Below are 19217 nucleotides of genomic sequence, written 5' to 3' on the forward strand. Positions count from 1 at the left end.
TTGAACAATAACTGGGCAGTTTTGCATGATGGATAAGTCTTGGATGCTTATTGAAGATAGATTGCATTCCACTGAGTATGATGAAGGTGTTAGACAATTCTTAGCCATGGCACAAGCTCATGCAGCGACAGCTGATCAGATTAGGTGTCCATGTAGGAGATGCCGGAATAGAGCTTTTCACTCTATTCGTATCGTGGAAGATCATTTGTTTTTAAGAGTGGATTTTCCATGGAGAAGAGGATCCGATACTAAATTCTACATTCTCCGATGAAGAAGATGATGTAGCATCCTCTTACAATCACTATATTGATGATGTCGACGAGATGTTAGACGACATTCGTCATGGGTCGTTTATGGATGAGGAAGGTAGCAATGGAAGAAATGCAAATGATAATTATCAACCCTCCACCTTTAATGCTCCAACCGACTATAACTTCGACGAGTTGGTTGCTGACGCACGACAACCACTTTATCCCGGATGTGCTAAGTTCTCGAAGCTATCATTCATCGTCAAGCTACTTCACATCAAGAGCATAGGTGGTTGGACAGTGAAGTCCTTTGACATGGTGATCAAGCTTTTGCACGATGCATTTCCCGACGCTCTATTTCCAAATTCATATCACGATGCTCGTCGCTTAGAGCGTGGCTTGGGATTTAATTATGAAAAGATACATTTGTGCCCAAATGACTGTGCGTTGTTTTGGAAGGAAAATGCATCATACAATGAATGCCCTAAATGTAAAGCATCTAGGTGGATTGCAAGCACAAGTGACCAGCAGATGATACCACAAAAGGTTCTTCGATACTTCCCCTTGAAGCCGCGCTTGCAGAGACTGTTTATGTCAACGAAGACAGCCCAAGCCATGAGATGGCATAAAGATGCACGTGTTGACGATCCAACATCCATGCGACATCCAGCAGATTCAAGGGTATGGAAAGACTTCGATAACAAATATGTTGCCTTTTCCCATGATCCTCGCAATGTTAGGCTTGGGTTGGCGAGTGATGGGTTTAACCCCTTCAATAACATGAGTAGGCCGTACAGTATTTGGCCGGTACTACTTGTGCCCTACAACTTGCCCCCTTGGTCATGCATGAAAGATCCATACACCATGTTGTCGTTGCTAATCCCTGGCCCTAAGTCACCAGGGAATGATATTGATGTGTTCTTGCGTCCTCTTGTCGATGAGTTGAAGGAATTATGGGAAGAGGGTATTCGGACGTTTGATGCGTACAGTGGACAAATGTTTACCTTGCATGCAGCACTACTTTGGACTATCAATGACTTTCCTGCATACGCCAATCTTTCTGGCTGGAGCACGAAAGGCAAGTTGGCTTGTCCTTCATGTAGAGAAGATACAAATTCACAATGGCTGGTATATGGGCGAAAGCATTGCTATATGGGGCATCGACGGTGGTTGCCACCAGATCACAGTTTGAGACGCAAAAAGAACTCTTTTAATGGGTGCGAAGAGCATGGACTCCAACCATCAAGGGTCGAGGGAGAGGTTTTGCTAGAACAATTACGTGAAGTTACACATTTCCAGTTTGGCAAATTTGGTTTGAAGAGGAAACGAACGCCGAATCAACTAAATTGGACCAAAAAATCTATCTTCTTTGAGTTTCCCTACTGGTTAGATTTGGGCTTGAGACATAACCTTGATGTCATGCATATTGAGAAAAACATATGCGATAGCGTGTTGGGAACATTGCTGAATATTGAAGGAAAAACTAAGGACTCCGCAAATGCCCGTCGTGATTTGGCAAACCTTGGAATAAGGAAAGAATTGCATTTACAGCATGATGGGGACCATATTACTATGAGTCTTGGTTACTACACGTTAAACTTAAATGAGCGAAGGATTTTTTGTGATTGGTTATCAAAAGTGAAATTTCCTGATGGTTTTGCATCGAACATTGCCCGTTGTGTGAATGCTAGTGACGGGAAGATTAGTGGAATGAAAAGCCATGACTGTCATGTCTTCTTGCAAGCACTGTTGCCGGTTGTGATTGGTGGGTTCTTACGGCCTGATGTGCGTCAAGCCTTAATAGATTTAAGCTCGTTCTTCAAAGAATTATGTTCTCGCACTTTGAACTTATCAGTGTTGACATGTCTTCAAGCTAACATTCCCATCATTCTTTGCAAACTAGAAATGATATTCCCTCCAGCTTTTTTTGATATCATGGTGCACCTTGCCATTCACTTGCCAGAGGAGGCATTCCTGGCAGGACCCGTGCAATACAGGTGGATGTACCCTTTTGAAAGGTATCTAGGGAAGTTCAAGAGGTATGTCCGCAACAGAGCTCGGCCAGAGGGCTCAATTGCTGAGGCATATGTGCATCTCGAGTGTCTTACATTTTGCTCTATGTACCTCCATGATATTGAGACTAGATATAATCGCGAGGAACGCAACAATGATGTTCGTATTGGGACAACTGAGTCGGGAAATGAGCCAAGTTTATCTGTTTTCTCACAAAAGGTTAGACCATTGGGAACAGGAAGTTCTCACAAATTAGCCGACACACTATTGGTCAAGGCTCGATGGTATATACTTAATAATTGCACGGAGATTGAGCAATACATTGAGTAAGTGGACCATGATAATTATTCGTTCTTATGCACTTGTTGAATCGTGATTGCTAAAACTTTTTTCCCTCCTACTAATTGTTTGGGTCACATATATTGACAGGGAGCACTATAAGAAGATCCAAGAAGATGACCCTCAGAACATCGACCGTAGGCACCAGAGTCAATTTCCATCGTGGTTCAGATCACGCGTAAGATACGAACATCGTCTATCATTATAACTACATTCCCCTCAAATTACACATATAACTAATTCATCTTAAATCTTCTCTGTCTGGTAGATTCGAGAGGTGCGTTCAGTTAGGCCTACTGCGGTAACCGATGAGATATATGCCCTAGCATGTGGTCCAGATCCATGGGTTGCATCCTATGCTGGATGCATAATGAATGGTATTCGCTTTCATACGAAAGAGCGTGAAAGGCATCGCCGTACTCAAAACAGCGGGGTGGTTGTGCATGGCGAGCAACAAGGATCCCATGTTGACTTCTACGGTGTGTTGCATGATATTATAGAGTTACGCTACATGGGTTGGCGTAAGGTATATCTCTTTCAATGCGCATGGTATGACATTGGCGACCCGAGAAGGGGGATACGTGTCAGGGACAAATTGACGGTAGTCAATACTGCTAGGCAATGGTATAAAGATGAGCCTTTTGTCCTTGCCTCCCAAGCAAGTCAAGTCTTTTATCTCAATGATCCAATACTGGGGGGAAGTTGGCAGGTCGTCCATAAAATTACAAGTAGGAATGTTTACAACATTCACGCAAGTAGAGCTGTTGAGGATGGGATGGACGATGACGAAACATCAGATGGTGACTCAGATGATGAGGTTGACAATAACACGAACAATTACCCCCCTATACTCGAGAGTGGACCAACCATGCCTGAGCCATTGAATCGAGAGGATTCAGAGCATTTGTTTGTTGATCCAGCTTCCATATCGGGTCCAGAACCGATGCAATCAGTTGACCGTGAGTTCGATATTGATGATGTACTATCTGATGATGACTTGAGCCTGAAGGACGTATGTGCCGACGATAACTCTGGTAGCGAGGCCGAGAATCAGCTGAATGAGGAAGCTGATGATGATTTTTAGTATTAAGTGCGTATTTGACACTTTTGCTTTTGGGTTTGCCTTTTTCCGATCAAAAACCAATATAAGATATTGATAATGTTGTTTGGGAAAGTATGATTGACTTATAATGGTACTTGTAAAAGGCAATATGTGCTTAAGAAGATTGCATGATTTATTAATCATGCAAGAATATTATGTAAGAAATGAAGCTTGGTCATGCATTGTCCATTCTGATGTGTAATTTTTAGTTGTGATCAAGAACTTTATCTACTAGAATTGAGGTGGTTTCCTTATCATTCAGTTGGAATAAATGTTCTTAAATATTAAATTCTAAAGTGCAGAAAATTGGTTATTCAAGGATTTTATTATGGTTATATATTATTATTATTCTGTTTGTTTAATTACGGTTCTAGTCATTAGACATTGGTAAATAAGCAGGAGATAGAGTAGAAATGGAGAGAGTGTGGTTGATGTTGTATCGGGTCCAGTGTAGTGTAACATTTGGTACTATACACTACATCATGATTAGGTGATCTCCCTTTCATAATATATATGTACAAAACCAGCGGAGTCACAAGTTGGATAAAGCCTTTAGAGATGAAAAAACATATCAGCCCCATGATGTTATTCATCGCAATATATATATATTATATAAAGAGTTCATTATCTACTGGAAACATGTTGAATGTATTTCTATTAAGGTAGCAACCTGTCTGGTGCTGATTGGAACAAACAGTTTGAGCCTGATCTGTTTGTGTTTTTTTCTAAGTAATACAAGTTTGCAAAATAACTATAATTTTGCCAAATAACTATAAGTTTGCAAAATAACTATAATTTTGCAAAAAAACTCTAAGTTCAAGTACTTATATAGATCCAAATCTACTGCACAATACAGAACAGATCATCTTTGTAGTTTATATAAAAGTAGAAGAACATTGCAGATAAGTACCTCTTTATATGATGATCATGTTATTGTTGCTTTCGTTATTGTTGCTTTGAAAGGATTGGACTAAATGCAAGATATTTTGTGTTTTACATTTAAGGACTGGAATTTTTTAGTTGGATTATGTTGACATGTCCAAAACTTAAGAAGATGTTGATAGCTGCCTCAAATTGGGCAAAAGGTTACTCACAGGTGGTTTTTATGTTGTATGCAGATTTTTTTTTTAGTCTTTAAAGGCAACGTGCCACAATCCTCTGTGTTAAGCACTTCTATGATGTCAAGTGGCTGGAAGGTCATGGCAGGGGGATTATGCCAATGCTTATTTCCAAATTCCCACAGCATAAGCATCTAGATAAACAAGCGCATCCAAAACTATTAGCATTCAACTATTGGAGGTATATGCATGGGGAGGATCACAAACTCCCCATGAGGGTTGCAAAGGGATCATCAAGTGGCCTTACCTCTCGGATTGCACCCTAGTTGGGGAATGATGGTTGTGGCACATAACCCATGTGGGAGTATTGTCCAGTTCATGCAAAGCACTAAAGAATATATATACAACACCAAATAATGCAAATCAGGAAATACAAACAAACCCACATCTAAAAGTACAATCTATATGCACACACCCATTTACATGGTCATAAATTTGAGTTCAAGGTTGTACAAAAAAACACTCAGCTTTTGAGGTGTTGTTGGAAACATGGGATTTAATTACACATCATACCGTGAGCAGTAATGATGGCTGAGTATTTTAAAAAGGGGCATAAAAACTATCAGCCCTACCAACTAAACATGTTTGATATTGTTGATATGTTCCAACTCCTGTCCAGGTGTGTAGACATAATTTCTGATTATGGGATTCAGAAATAGACGTCCACAACTCCAAGATATTGTTGACTTATTTAAAATGGAATAAATAACATATGCATTCAACTAAATGGATACCATTTTTTATGGTATTCTCACAACTCCATACATCTGCTGTTGTTTAATTGTGGATCATGGTATTTAAAAAAATGGTCCATTTAATTTCTGGAACACTGTTGACGAGCAAAATGGTAATTTTTCTGATGATAATATACAACAAGACTGGCCTATATATGTAAGGGGAGGGAGATGTGGTAAAGGGCGGGAGGGTAATTTTTTTGAGATGGGAAATGGCGCCATGATGTCAAATCGTAGTGGCTGGTTGGTATTTCCCATGGACAGATGTCCCTCAATCCTCTGTGTTAGACAAACCTTTATTTTGTTCTGGAAAGTGCAATACATCTGATACAGAATGGAAAATCACGAGACACTCTGAAGTGCATCAATATCCAAGGTCTGCCAGAGCTGCTGTTGTTGTTCCAGCATCTACACTATGCTTCCAGCAGTGGCATCAGGTTTGGTAGTAGTTTGGACAGCATTTTCCAGATTCTTTTCTTCCACTTTGGATCTTTAAACTATCTTCTTCACAAAGAGCTTTTCACTTCGATATTATCTCATTTACAACTATCTTCCTATGCATGTAGCTGCTTCTTTTCTTCCATTTGAGCATTTGCAAAAGTTTAAAACATATTACATAAACTACACATAATAGCTCCTCTCATTCACCTACTGCCACGACAGCTAGACTCTGAAGTCCAGGTACCAACAAGTCTTTTGTCTCTCTTGGCTTATTCTGTGTCTGCGTTTGTTCTACTAAGATGTTAGATTAGGTTTACACTTTTACACCTACAACCATTTCATCATACTTTTGAATATTTTTTTTATCTTCACAAGTTGTTTGTAAATTTAGGTTCCCTAATATTATTTTTGTTATCTACCGCTTGATCTTTAGTTAATAACAATGTGCTGCAAATGTTTTGCATGTCAATGCATGTAAAAAACATGCATCTGCCCTCTTATTTCCTACATGCTAGAATGCATCTTAGTAGGTTCAAACACATACGAGATGTGGCTTTAGTATGCTTACAAGTAGAGTATATTGACATGGTCCCAACAGAATAGTAAAAGGCTGAAATATTACTTTACATGATATTTAGTAGGTTAAATGGCATCTTACTCTATTCTCTCACAAATTGGTTGCATGTTAGAACTGAGTTGGGTTTGAAATTCCAGGAAAGCCACGTATGGTGAAATCTATAAAGTTTCGGGGGGGCCGAGTACGACATGGCAGCACTCTCATTGGTAGTGTCCAAGAAGCAAATGCATTGCCACGGAGAACCACATTGCGGGATGAGCCAGAGTCAAATGAGAGTACGCAGGATGTAGGAGGTGCGGGCACACAAGAGGCAATGGGTGGAGCACTTATTGGAGAGAGTCACACTAATACAGGTATGGGTTCCAACTGGTTCCTAAGGAGTCAGTTTATACTATGTGGTGTGGTCAATTCATATCAATCTTTACAAGTCTATAAATTCATGACATGGTTCATGAATGCAAAAAGGTGACTGGGTTACACGATATTGATGTCTTAATGTAGATCCACCTACTAAGAAACGAGGTCGAGGGCAGGCGAAAGGCACGCTATTTGAACGACTTAGGAAGATGGGTAAGATCCCTCTGGTTATACAAGATGGTCATCGAGGGCCTTCGTGCGAAAATGCCTCCATATTCACTGGTCGGCTGACAGGGATTATTAAGGTACATGCCGACATGAGGCATGCTAGTTGGAGTTATGTACCTAACGAGGAAAAGCAAGAGCTCGTTGACCGTGTGCGGGTAGGACCTTACTTTTGTACTAAAAAAATGGATGAAGTTGGTGGCTTACTCATTTCGCCTAATCAGGCATGTTTGATGACAAACCATTCTAATGAAGTGCATATTTGATATTACAGGCAGATTTTGTTCTGGATTGGACAAGGGACAACCATCGTGAGATGGTTGAAAGACATTTGGGCGATAAGTATAATGCATATCATTACGCACTACACAAGGTGTATTTAAAATATGCATCACATGAAGAGGCCCTACGTGGTGGGACGGACATGGTGGAGAAAGCTGTATGGGAAAAGCTATGTGAACGGTGGGCAAGTTTGACATTTAAGGTATATGGTAATTTACTATCATATTAGTATTAAGTGGCATAAATAGTCAAGGTTGATTTTGTTATTGCCTCAAATAGGAGTATATGATGAAGTAAGGGTATTTTCCAATTATGTTAAGCTCGAGAAACACAATATTTGTCAATGAGATTTAATTTTTTAGAAACAAGTGCAGGAGAAGTCCAGAAGAAACACTTCAAATAGACAAAAATTGAAAGTCAAACATACCGGTGGACGAAAATCCTTTATACGGATATTAGAGGAGAAGGTTTGTGATAGGGTATATATAAGTCCTCACCAATATGTTCAATTAGTATAATGTATTTACTGTTACTTGTGTGTTTCAGAGGGAGACGGCGCCAAACATGGTTGAATTTTATAAGGAAACACATTGGTCAACAAGAAAGGGTAAATTCATTAATGCAGCAAGTGAACACAACTATGTAAGATCTAACTTAATTTAATTTAAGTTAGACTATAGTAATGATAGGTGTTTAACATGGGATGTTGATTTTCCTTTCATCTACATTTTTCAGAATCTAATGGTGGAGAGGTTAGGTGAAAAAGAATCTGAAGAGGATGTTGAAGAAGCAGCTGACACTATATTCAAAGAAGTGTTGGGACAAAAATCTGGGTACGCAGTAGGGATGGGGCACATGGTTATTCCCGACCCCTCTCCTTCAACGAAGAAGAGTAGAGCATTTATTCGTCTATCGGAGGAGAATGACCGCAACAAGAGTGATGCGGAAATGTACAAGAGCAAACTAGACAAGATGATGGGTGATATTGAAGCGTTGAAGAAGAATTTTTCTGAGCATGAGAAATTCTTATTGAACTATCGGATGACTGAGATTGAGGGAGGTACTGAGTCTCATAGAGAGACTCATCAAGATGCTTAGGCATCTCACTTTCTTGAGTATTTTGTGGAGGGATGTTTTTTGTGGGTCAAGGAAGTGAAATTTTTTGTGGATTGTTCATTGGATATGTAACAATCCAATGGCCATGGACTTTTGTCCCTTGATACAGATTTTGGTAGTTGCATATTATTGTTTGGGTGTATAAGTTTAAACCAGTAGTGAAAAAATCAGATAGTGAGTTGACTTTTGAGTTGTTGGTAGTCATTCACAATGGTTGGGAGAAAAGAGTTGCAATCTTTGGTTGAGTAGCTAGACAGGGACAGATTAGGTTCACATGAAAGGGTAAGTTCTCTTACAATTACATATACTAGTTTAATGTCTGGATTTGAGATTTGCATTTGTCTAAAAACTGAACAAGTAATTCCATTTCACCAGTATTCTCCTCTTACAGGTTGGAGCAAGTATTTTGATTAGTTTTTTGATATCATGGAATGCAAAGCAGGATGTTGGTGGAGATGCAGAGCAGGTTCAGATAAACAAACATATTCACTGGGGCTGTATTTATTCTGTTGCATGTAAGAATTAATACTTGCAGCTGTTTTTTTCCAAGTCATGTATGCATAATTCCAGTTCTAACTATATATCACACACACCCCCAATTGGAGCTCAATAAGCTTCAGGTTTTAAATTCCAATTCTAGCATTTTGGTTAGTTTATATGGTAAGATAACCTCCTAACTAAGTAGCACAAATATGTTAAACTGGACTAAAATAGTTAGGATATATGGAAATCAGAAAACTCCTCATGGTGGCTGGTTTGGGACAATTGTGATTTTATTAATACTTATATACATAAACTTAGAGTTGGTTGCAAATAATGAACACAGTTTATTCTCTGACAACATCGTCCCATTGCTATGATAGATGGGATTAGACAAGTAGAGTATCAACAATTAATTTTCTCTGCACCATGTTTGGTTTCATGAATTCAGATGGGATCTTGGTTTTTAGGGATATATTAGTCCTCATTCTGCAAAATAGCATGGATGAGGCTATTGCAAACTCTATTATGAATAAATATGCAACTGTTGTACTTGAGATGGTATAAAATTAATTCATGTAGGTATTTCATTCTAATTCCACAGGGATATCACTCCCATTGATATAATGTCATTTTCGGAATTCATCTTTAGAGTTAGGATTTTTACTCAAACAATCCTAATATGGTATTATGGGCAAGAAGACATTAATAAAAATTAATGTACAAGGTATGGATGCACAATTCCTATAGCAGCTTACTCTATATATACTGTCATGTAATGCTCCAATTAAGTATCTTAGTTTGACACAGTGCTTGTTGAAAATTTCAGGAACCATGTTAGCACCGATTGTAATTTGTGGAGCAAGATTGGTAAATCTAAATGTCTGGAGAACAAGATGGGGGGGGGGGGCATCTATGCCCTTAGTACTCTGTCTATATATCAAAAGCACTTCTCATAGATGCTGTTGGAGGAAGAATTTATAATTCCCTAGCTTATGTACTGCCATACACAGTTGCAACTCTTATGTTTGTAAATGGCCTTGAACTATTTGGTTTCAATGAATATTAGCATATTTGTCTATATGATGGTGTAACAACAATGTTGGCAGGTTTGTATATAGCTATGATGGTGATTATATATGTACATTGACAGGTTATTATTCAATTGCTATTTCGTTTGTTTGCTGCATGTTGAGTTGAGGTCTTCCTGAAGTTCCTATTTGTTGGATTGTTTGGCTGACTGATGATGTAGTTTAAAAGCTTGAATTCCTGGTAGTTGTCATTGGTCATAAAGACACCTGTGAATCTGTGTCCAGATGGTTGAGGAAATAGATTTGGACATTAATTTATAAATTACTATCTAGTAATTTATCTAGTGGTTTCGTGGGAAAACAACAACTACCCATATACGAAGGATTAGTGGGGAAATGCAGTTTTGGACGGAATGAGCTGCATGGACTCCAAAAAAACTATAGCCGATGGCAACTTGTAATGGGAAAAAATGTGTTCCCACAAAAGGTTGTCGTGGGTATATATTTTTTTGCTTGTGGGAGTTTTTTTTCTTTTTTCCCCCACGGACACCAATGATGTTAAATGCAATGGTTGCAATGATCTAAGTTCATTGAGAATAATAGTTTCCCACCAATAAACATCATGGGACTGACTAATTTCCACCACCATTTACATCAAAATAAAGTCTACTTGCATTTAGGCAATTACTTTTTTCACGAACATATGACATGGATAACAAATTTTTGCTAGTATCTCGTGGCACGGGAAATACATATACTCCAAAATATGTCGTCATGGGTAGTAAGTAGTCCTTTCCGGATGTGTACGTTAGTATTGTACAATTGTGTTCCAAAAGTGTCGTCCAAAAATCAACTATAGTGACAGACTAGTGGATGGGAAGAAACTTCATGCCACTACTCTTTCCACATAAACAATCATGGATAAAGAGTTTTTCCAAGCAGGGCTTCCATGGATAGGTGAATATTTGTCACCAAAGTAGTCTGGTGGGCAACCCAATTTCCCACGGGCAAAACATGGATTTGCCGCAATTTCTGGTCGTGGGAAAAAAATCACCTTTTGCCATGATTTCAGCTGTTGGTGGGTAATGTATTTTTCTCCATGAATTATATTCCACGAGCCAGCCACCAGAACTATTAGTGGGAAAAGTTTTTTCCTGACTGATCCATAACTTATTCCCACCGCTGTCCTCCTTGGCAAAAACTGATGTTTGTTGTAGTGGGACCAAGGCTGCCTGCGACCTCACTACGGGGGAGGGAATCCAGTTCCAAAAAAGGACACCAGCCATTAAAAACATCATTACAAACAACCAGATCACCCTCGCAGAGCTGGAAGCCCTAGCTTATCAACCTTCAATATCCCTTTGAGTAGATTGCAGCTTATCTCTCCAGCTGAGGATTGGATGAAATCCACAAAGGATGCAGCCAATGCAACAAAAAACAAGACCGCTGATGCAACTCAATCAGCCACGGAATCTGCTCAATGGGAAGGACCAAAGTGCTAGCTTCATCCAGCAGGTTTGTCTTTTTTTTTTTTATTTCTTCATTTGGGATAACTTCTCGATCGAGGGATCGATGCTGCAAATTAATAATTCTGGAATATGGATGCTTTATTAAGTTGATTTGCATGTGTATGAGCTTGGTATTTCTTCACCTGCAACAAACATCTCTTTATAAAATCATGTGTTTAAAACCGTACATTATAAAAACTAGGATTAATATATATATATATATATATATATATATATATATATAAAGTAAGTTAAGAAATCCACATGGATTCATGTCGGAGTGGAATTTTTACTCCGACTTCGATTGAAGAGTCGGAGCTCCGACCGTCTATTGGGTTAAAAAAAAATAATTACATAAATATTAAACATTGACTTTTTGGGAGATGCTGACATGCATACGACATACATGTGTCCATGAATATGGGTTCAACAAAAGGGTTGGTAGATTTCTGTTGAAATCTTCATAATTGAATTTAAGTGGTCCTACATTTACATTACATAATATATTAGAGTACAGAGAGAACAATCAATCAATTTAAGGCATCTTGAGACTCATGTTTTTTGTATTTTTGCTCTCTAATTAATTTGTATTTTTGGGGGTCTGATCAGGTTCGATCTCTAATTGACATGATAAATAATCTAATATCAACTAACATCAACCCTGTAATATTGTCTCCAAATATATTAATATAATAATGTGGTCAATTTTTTTTTGTTAAATAAATTATATGCAAAAATTAATTTGAACCATTACATTACATAACACTATTAACAGAGATAGGTGTGTCTACAACTTGATCTAAAAATAAATATAAGACTACTAAGAGTATCATGTGGTGGGTCATTGTTTCAGTCTTTGCTCGGATCGAGCACAATGTAATCTAGAATGAATACAAGTTCTGTGCATTAGCATGGGCCTGGGGGAAGAGAAGAAAAATAAAAAAGTTCGAGAGGAGTGAGTAAAGTTGGCGCTGGAGTTTCTAGGAAGCATATATGTATATATATATGCTAGCTGCTTTATTACTCTAGAATTTAGCTCTATTATGTTCACAAAGAGATCAGGAAAATAATTTCACACCTTAGTGTAGCTAGATGTGTTATATTAATAAAATTATTTTTATAATAATTTAACGCATAACAACGAGTCACGTTAGTTTGTGAGTTTTATTTTGGGAGATTTTTTGTAAAGCAAATATTTTTCATGCAATAAATATGTATATATGTAGAATATTATATAAAAAAGAACGTGTCCAGTGAATAATTAATATATCTAACTAGAAGTTTTTTTTTTTTCATAATTCATTTGAAGAAAAAACACACACCCATTGGATCATTTGTATCTACATGATGCATATATATTCACATGCATCATGTGTGTTTGTGTATCATACATACATACATATAAGAGAAACATTGGTGCGTATATGACGTAGTATTTCAAAAAATAGGAAGAAGAAGAAGCAGATCGAATACAATTAATGTATAGTATTTGTGGAGCTAGGCCATATTTTGACGTTTTATATATAATTGGTTTCAGAAAGGAGAACGGATGAAACACATGGCTCAGGGCGCCGTAGACAGCGTCAAGAGCACACTCGGAGTGGGTGACAAGTATTGTTGATAATAGAAGATCCAACATCTACATATCATAGTCCGTTATTGTGATAGTATATCGTTTAAGATTCTGGGTGGCTTGTAATAAAGCTTCTTCTTTTTTGTTTTTCATTCTTTTTCACTTTCGATTCATATATATAGCCATAGCGGGAGATGTAATAAAGGCTTATAAATTACAATATTAATGCAAATAAGAAGCTTTAATTTGCCTCACCTTCTTTATATCTGATCTAGCTTTCTCTAGATGCATAGCCATAGCTAACTAATTTGCCCAGCAAACACCAGTTTATGTAACATATCATGTATGGAAAATGCTAGTATGTCGCCTGAATTTGTACCCTCATTTTGATCGCTCATGTATTTAAAATTTTTTTAAATTTTTTTTACTTAATAATTAAGGAAATGACTTTTATTGTATTGATGTATTTTTTTATTTTTTAAAAATATTTGAAAATATGAAAATAAAATAAAATAAAAAGCCAAATTTGTGTTAGGCAGCACGCCCAGCGGTTATTGTTGGGCAGCAATCTAGCACCACTCATTATATATTGTTGATTGGAGAACAAACGCGCGCATGCATATAATCACAACTACATATAATATATTGCTCCATGCAACAGTTCAAATCCTTTTGACAGTTTCTTTCATTCACTGTAGTAAGTTAATAGGGTTCTTAGTTTCGAGTTCAAGCATTAGAAATTGAAAAGAACAGCTACAGCCTAGCCAGACCAATTATTCGATAAGGATCCCCAGAAATGCCATTACTTATAGATGCCTAAAGTATTGTTACATCAACATTTTCCACTTCCAAAATATGCTAATATTAAAAAAACACAGAATCAGGAAGGCAGGAACCTTCTCAAATTGGTAGTTGCTATGTACCCGACCCGCAATTCATATCAATCCGAAGATCACACTCTGCAAGATTATGACTAGAAAAATTAGTTGAACAATGAACTTTTGTAGCTGGCTGGAGCATTAGTTAAAAGATTTGAACAGTCATTAGATCTTGCTGGGATGCGAGAAATGCGAGCAACGTGAAGATGGGGGCAGCAACACTTGTGGGAAGAACATCTATCAATTTTATTTTAAATGGGGAGCAGTGATACTAAATGTATAATTCAAACCAAAAAACATGGATATTCAAGAAGTGATAGTCCTGCAACAACAAACATGGACGACTTTTAGACTGTAAAATCAAGGAATCTCTTAATAAAGAAGCAAAATCATGTGTAGGAAAATTAATGGAACCAAAACGGTTACAAATAATCAATTAGCTTCCTAGGGATGTTGGATTGGAAAGCACCACATAAACAATGAGCATAGATATTCTAAAATATTCTAAAATCATACACTGCTGCAGTTTCTAACCCTAAAGATCTCCCCTTTTTAAGCAGGTTCTGGTAGTCCATAATGAATGGGGCGGGGAGGGGACAGGAAAGGGTGATGTAACTCAAAGTTCAACATGAGCATCAACGACAAATTTGAAGATTAACACAAGCCATATGTATAGGTCAAAAAGGAAAAATGAGGAATTTATTAATTACCAGCCACTCCAAAGTAGGTGTGATAGACATCCACAGCATCATCTGGCCTATCAGAAATACCCCCATTTTCTGTATCCTGAGATTTTGAAAACTACAACGTCTTAGAGAAATTTAAAATCCTTCAAACAAACAATGCATAACTCAAAATACAGGGTCAGCACCCCAGAATTTGCAATAGGTATAATCTGAATCTACAGAGTAGCTCGTTCAGACCTGGCAGTCTAAGATGGACTTAACAAGCTTTTCCTTGCTGATCCAATGAACCCTGTCTATCATGATCAAGCTAGAAAGAACCCCCCATGAGTAGCAAACCTGAAGTGATGTAACAAAATTAGCGAGGAAGACTACAAACATGGAGTGGAAGACCAAGTCTCGAATTTCTATATACACCTACATCAGGAAGTTTCTCAGGACGGCCATTAAGACCCCTGCTTTAACTTGCCGCTCGCATAACCACCACCCAAGAAGGTCCTTGTCAATATGATGCAATGATCCCGTTATAGCAAGTGCACCCACACAACAGAAAACTGCAGAGGACATAAGATTTTCAGTAGATTCCAAGTCTAGATTTGACATGGAGAGAACTAGAAAGGCATAAATTGTTCACAGGATCTTGAGAAACTACATCACAGAGTTTGTGAATGTAACTGTTGGGTTCAACATGCAGACAACCAAAAGCAATATTTTCAGGTCGAAATTTGATATCCAGATCACACAAGGACGTAATTGTTCAAATATTTCGTCGATAGATAGTTGTTCAAATATTTAATTCTGTAGGTGAACACTAATATCTACCACTAATAATCAGCTTCACCTTGAATTGATTTATATTCAACACTGTTAAATCAACTTACTAGTTCAAATAGCTTAAGATTACCCATTTTGTAAAATGGCATGAAGTGCTTCAAGCATTTGAGTGACTCGCAAATTTCTAACATTAGTGAAAAGTTAGGCACTTCACAAGGAAAACGGAAAAAGGCTACGAAACAAACAAAGCTACTCAAACTTCATACAATATTAGCTTGGTAGGGAGCACAGGTAACTTAGGAATAAGGCTTAATTTTTACTCTTGAAAAGTTGAACCAGTCAAGCTCAACTAGGACCAACTCAAGAAACAGCTTGCTCAACGTTGCATATGAGATAAACAAGTGAGCTTGAGCAGGCCTGTTACTCAACTCATTTGCTGAATGCAAGCCTAAGCAACCTCCACTTCAATGTATTGAGAGAAAGAAAAGAAATGGGAGGGAGGTGGGGAGCTTCTATCAAGCATGGAGGTTTGGGCAGCCAAGAGGCAAATTGCAAAATTCACAGTTGATAGACAACTATTGAATCTGAAAAATGAGCAAGACTTCTGAGAAAAAGCTCAATGCATTTTTTATCAGATGCAAAATATAGTTAAAATTTTGTAGCTAAAAGTTTCAACCTTTTTAAAACTTTGCATGTAAAAGTTGGACCCATTCTATTTTTAGTGCGGTTTAAATAATGAGTTGATATGAAAGTTGAATAAAATATTATTAAAATATTAATTTTTAATATTATTATTATTTAAAGAATTGAAAAAGTTGAATTGTTTATTATTTTGAGAATTAAAAATTTTGAATTATTTATTATATTTTGTGTAAAAATTTAAAAAATTTATAATGATGAAATGAAATAAAACACTTTCACAATCCAAATGAGCCTTAGCACCATGTTCAGAATTGAGTGCCACATGTATTCATACGCAAGGCAAATGATTTTGGACAATATTAGAGTGGCTACCAAATGTGTCTGTACATTAATATAAATGAGTTTTTATTTTTTATTTTTTATTTTTTTTAATGTATTTTTTAAACATTCTTAACCATTAAAAAAATATAAGTTTACGAATAACCACTTTTTTAACTATTAAAAAAATAAAATAAAAATATATGAATGAATACATTTAGTGAACATACTATCCTTTTTCAATAATTTTTAAACACCCCATTTTACTTACGAGCCCATAAGAGATAATTTCACACAAAAATATTATCACATACGTCAGTTTTATCCTTGATTAGAAGGAAAAAAAAAATACACAAAAATTATTTTTTTTGGGGTCCCACCTCACCTTCGTCACTGATATGAACCAAGGATGGCTCTACAGTCGGAGCTGAGAGATGGGGCTCCGCTAGTGTATTCATGCTTTTTTTTTTTCGTATATATTTTTTTAATCCTTTTAAATAATTTTTAAGAATTCACAAAATTATTAAAAAATAATTTCCTAATCACAAAGTATTAAAAAAAAAAAATCTTAACAGAAGTCCCGAGTGGGACCCAGCGGGAAGACTATATAACCATTTTCGATTGACCAATGGATACATTGGATAGAATCCGACGTATATATTGACCTGTGAAGAAAAAAAAAAAAAAAAGGAGCATATATATACACGCTCTTCGATCTTGTTCACACGTTAGTTAAGGATAAAGATTAATTTAATTTGAAATATAAATTTTAAAAATTAAATTATACTATCTAGATAATGTGCGGTGTAAAAGTATTCAAATACTCTTACATTCTTTTTAAAAAATAATTCTATTTGAAAGTTTTTACATTACACACAATCTATATGACATAATTTGTTTGAAAGATAAATTTTAAAGTGAAATTTTACATAAAAGCCTTACCCAACACATATCTACTTAATTAACATGCCATTTATCATTTTAATACTTAAATATGTGTTTGTTTAAATAGAAAAATAAAAATAGCAAATTGAATGTTAATTAAGTAGAGATATGTAATTTAAAGATCGACTTTCAAATATTACTACCTTTTCAAGGCTTGGACTCCTTAGATCAACAATTGACAAGAAAAAAAAAAGGTTATGATCTCAAATAAATAAATCACTTAAAGAACAGGAATTAAAGAAGTAAATAAAACAGCAAATCAAATGGATGATAGCCTACGACACTTCCGCAACCCACTATCCTACGGAACTTACTAAAAGATCATGGGCTCAGATGACCCAGCCCACTAACACACAACACACCTTCAGCTTTGACTTCACTTCAGTTAGGTTGTGTTTGGACGTTGAAGTGAGTTGAATTGAGTTGAGTTAAGATGATAAAATATTATTAGAATATTATTTTTTAATATTATTATTATTTTAGAATTTAAAAAAGTTGAATTGTTTATTATATTTTATATTGAAATTTGAAAAAGTTATAATGATGAGTTGAAATGAATTTAGGATCTTAAACACTCCAGTTCGACTTCACCCACGTGCACTTCAGACTTAGGTTTTGATCTCTTCTTCGTCAGACCCTCCAAAGCCGTATGAGCTCCCTTCAGTCATGGTGTGTTACAGAATTTCAAATGACAAAGAAATAATTGCATGATTCTGAGTAGAATTAATGGCCCGGTAGGTATCTAGCTTCTATCTTCATCGAAATTAAAGAATCTTTGAATCAAGCAGTACTCATTCAAGATTAATGCACCCACAATCCACATCATTAATGTTCTTAATTAGTCAGAAATAGCAAGAAGAAACGTCATAAAATACAAACCTTTTTAGAACTCACATGTCAAGCTAGTGATGATTAAATTATTTTTCAATTTTACATTCTTTACTTCTCCCTCTTATAACCATTCAAATTATTTATAAATGCTTTTAAATTAAGAAATTTCTCTATTATTCCCTCCACGCTGCAGCTTACACGATAAGGATTGATCCATTTTCAAGATATATATATATATATATATATATATTTTCGGTCAATATTTTTCGGTCCCTAGGCCTGCATGCAGGAGCGGTATCCTTTTAATAAAATTGGAATAACTTTGATCCAGTATAATATATATGCGCGAGAAATATTTAATGTGTATAATTACGGAGAGAGTTTTTTCCATGCGTACTGAACTTAATTCATGTCTTGCAAGTGTGAAACAACATAACATTCTTCAGAACACTCAACTTTCGTGTAATAAAAGATTTCGTTTTTTTCACAATTTTTCTTAACTCATTTCATATAATTATTATAATTTTCTTAAATTTTCATACAAAATAAAATAAACAGTTTAATTTTTTTAAATATTAAAATAAAAATAATATTAAAAAAATATTTTTAAATAATATTTTATTAAATTTTTAACTTTAATCTCAATTCATCTTTTATCATCTCAAAAAACAAACGAGACTATTTTACGGAATATATTGAGCTATCTATAAGTATATAAATTATCATATGAAAAATTATTTGTAAAGATGATCTATATTACACAATCTATATGGGTTTCTTTTGGATTTTATGATTCTGGTGTGTATATATATTGTAGGACAGGATCAACATGCAAATCATGTAAATGATTATTTTAAAAAAAATAATATATATTTCATAAATAAAGTTTATTTCAATTAATAATTTATGGCATAAGAGAAAAAATGTGAATTCTAGCAAATATTTGAGTATAATGATAATTAAGTAGAGTATAATAATTACATGTTTGCATAGATTAGAAGA

General features: G+C 35.9%; 1 pseudogene; it reads right to left on the reverse strand.

The window, feature by feature from the left end:
* LOC109022151 overlaps positions 1-19217 on the reverse strand; it is an 82717-nt pseudogene that overhangs the window by 33801 nt on the left and 29699 nt on the right.

Source organism: Juglans regia, chromosome 12 (assembly GCF_001411555.2).
Source record: "Juglans regia cultivar Chandler chromosome 12, Walnut 2.0, whole genome shotgun sequence".
Classification (NCBI taxonomy): Eukaryota; Viridiplantae; Streptophyta; class Magnoliopsida; order Fagales; family Juglandaceae; genus Juglans; species Juglans regia.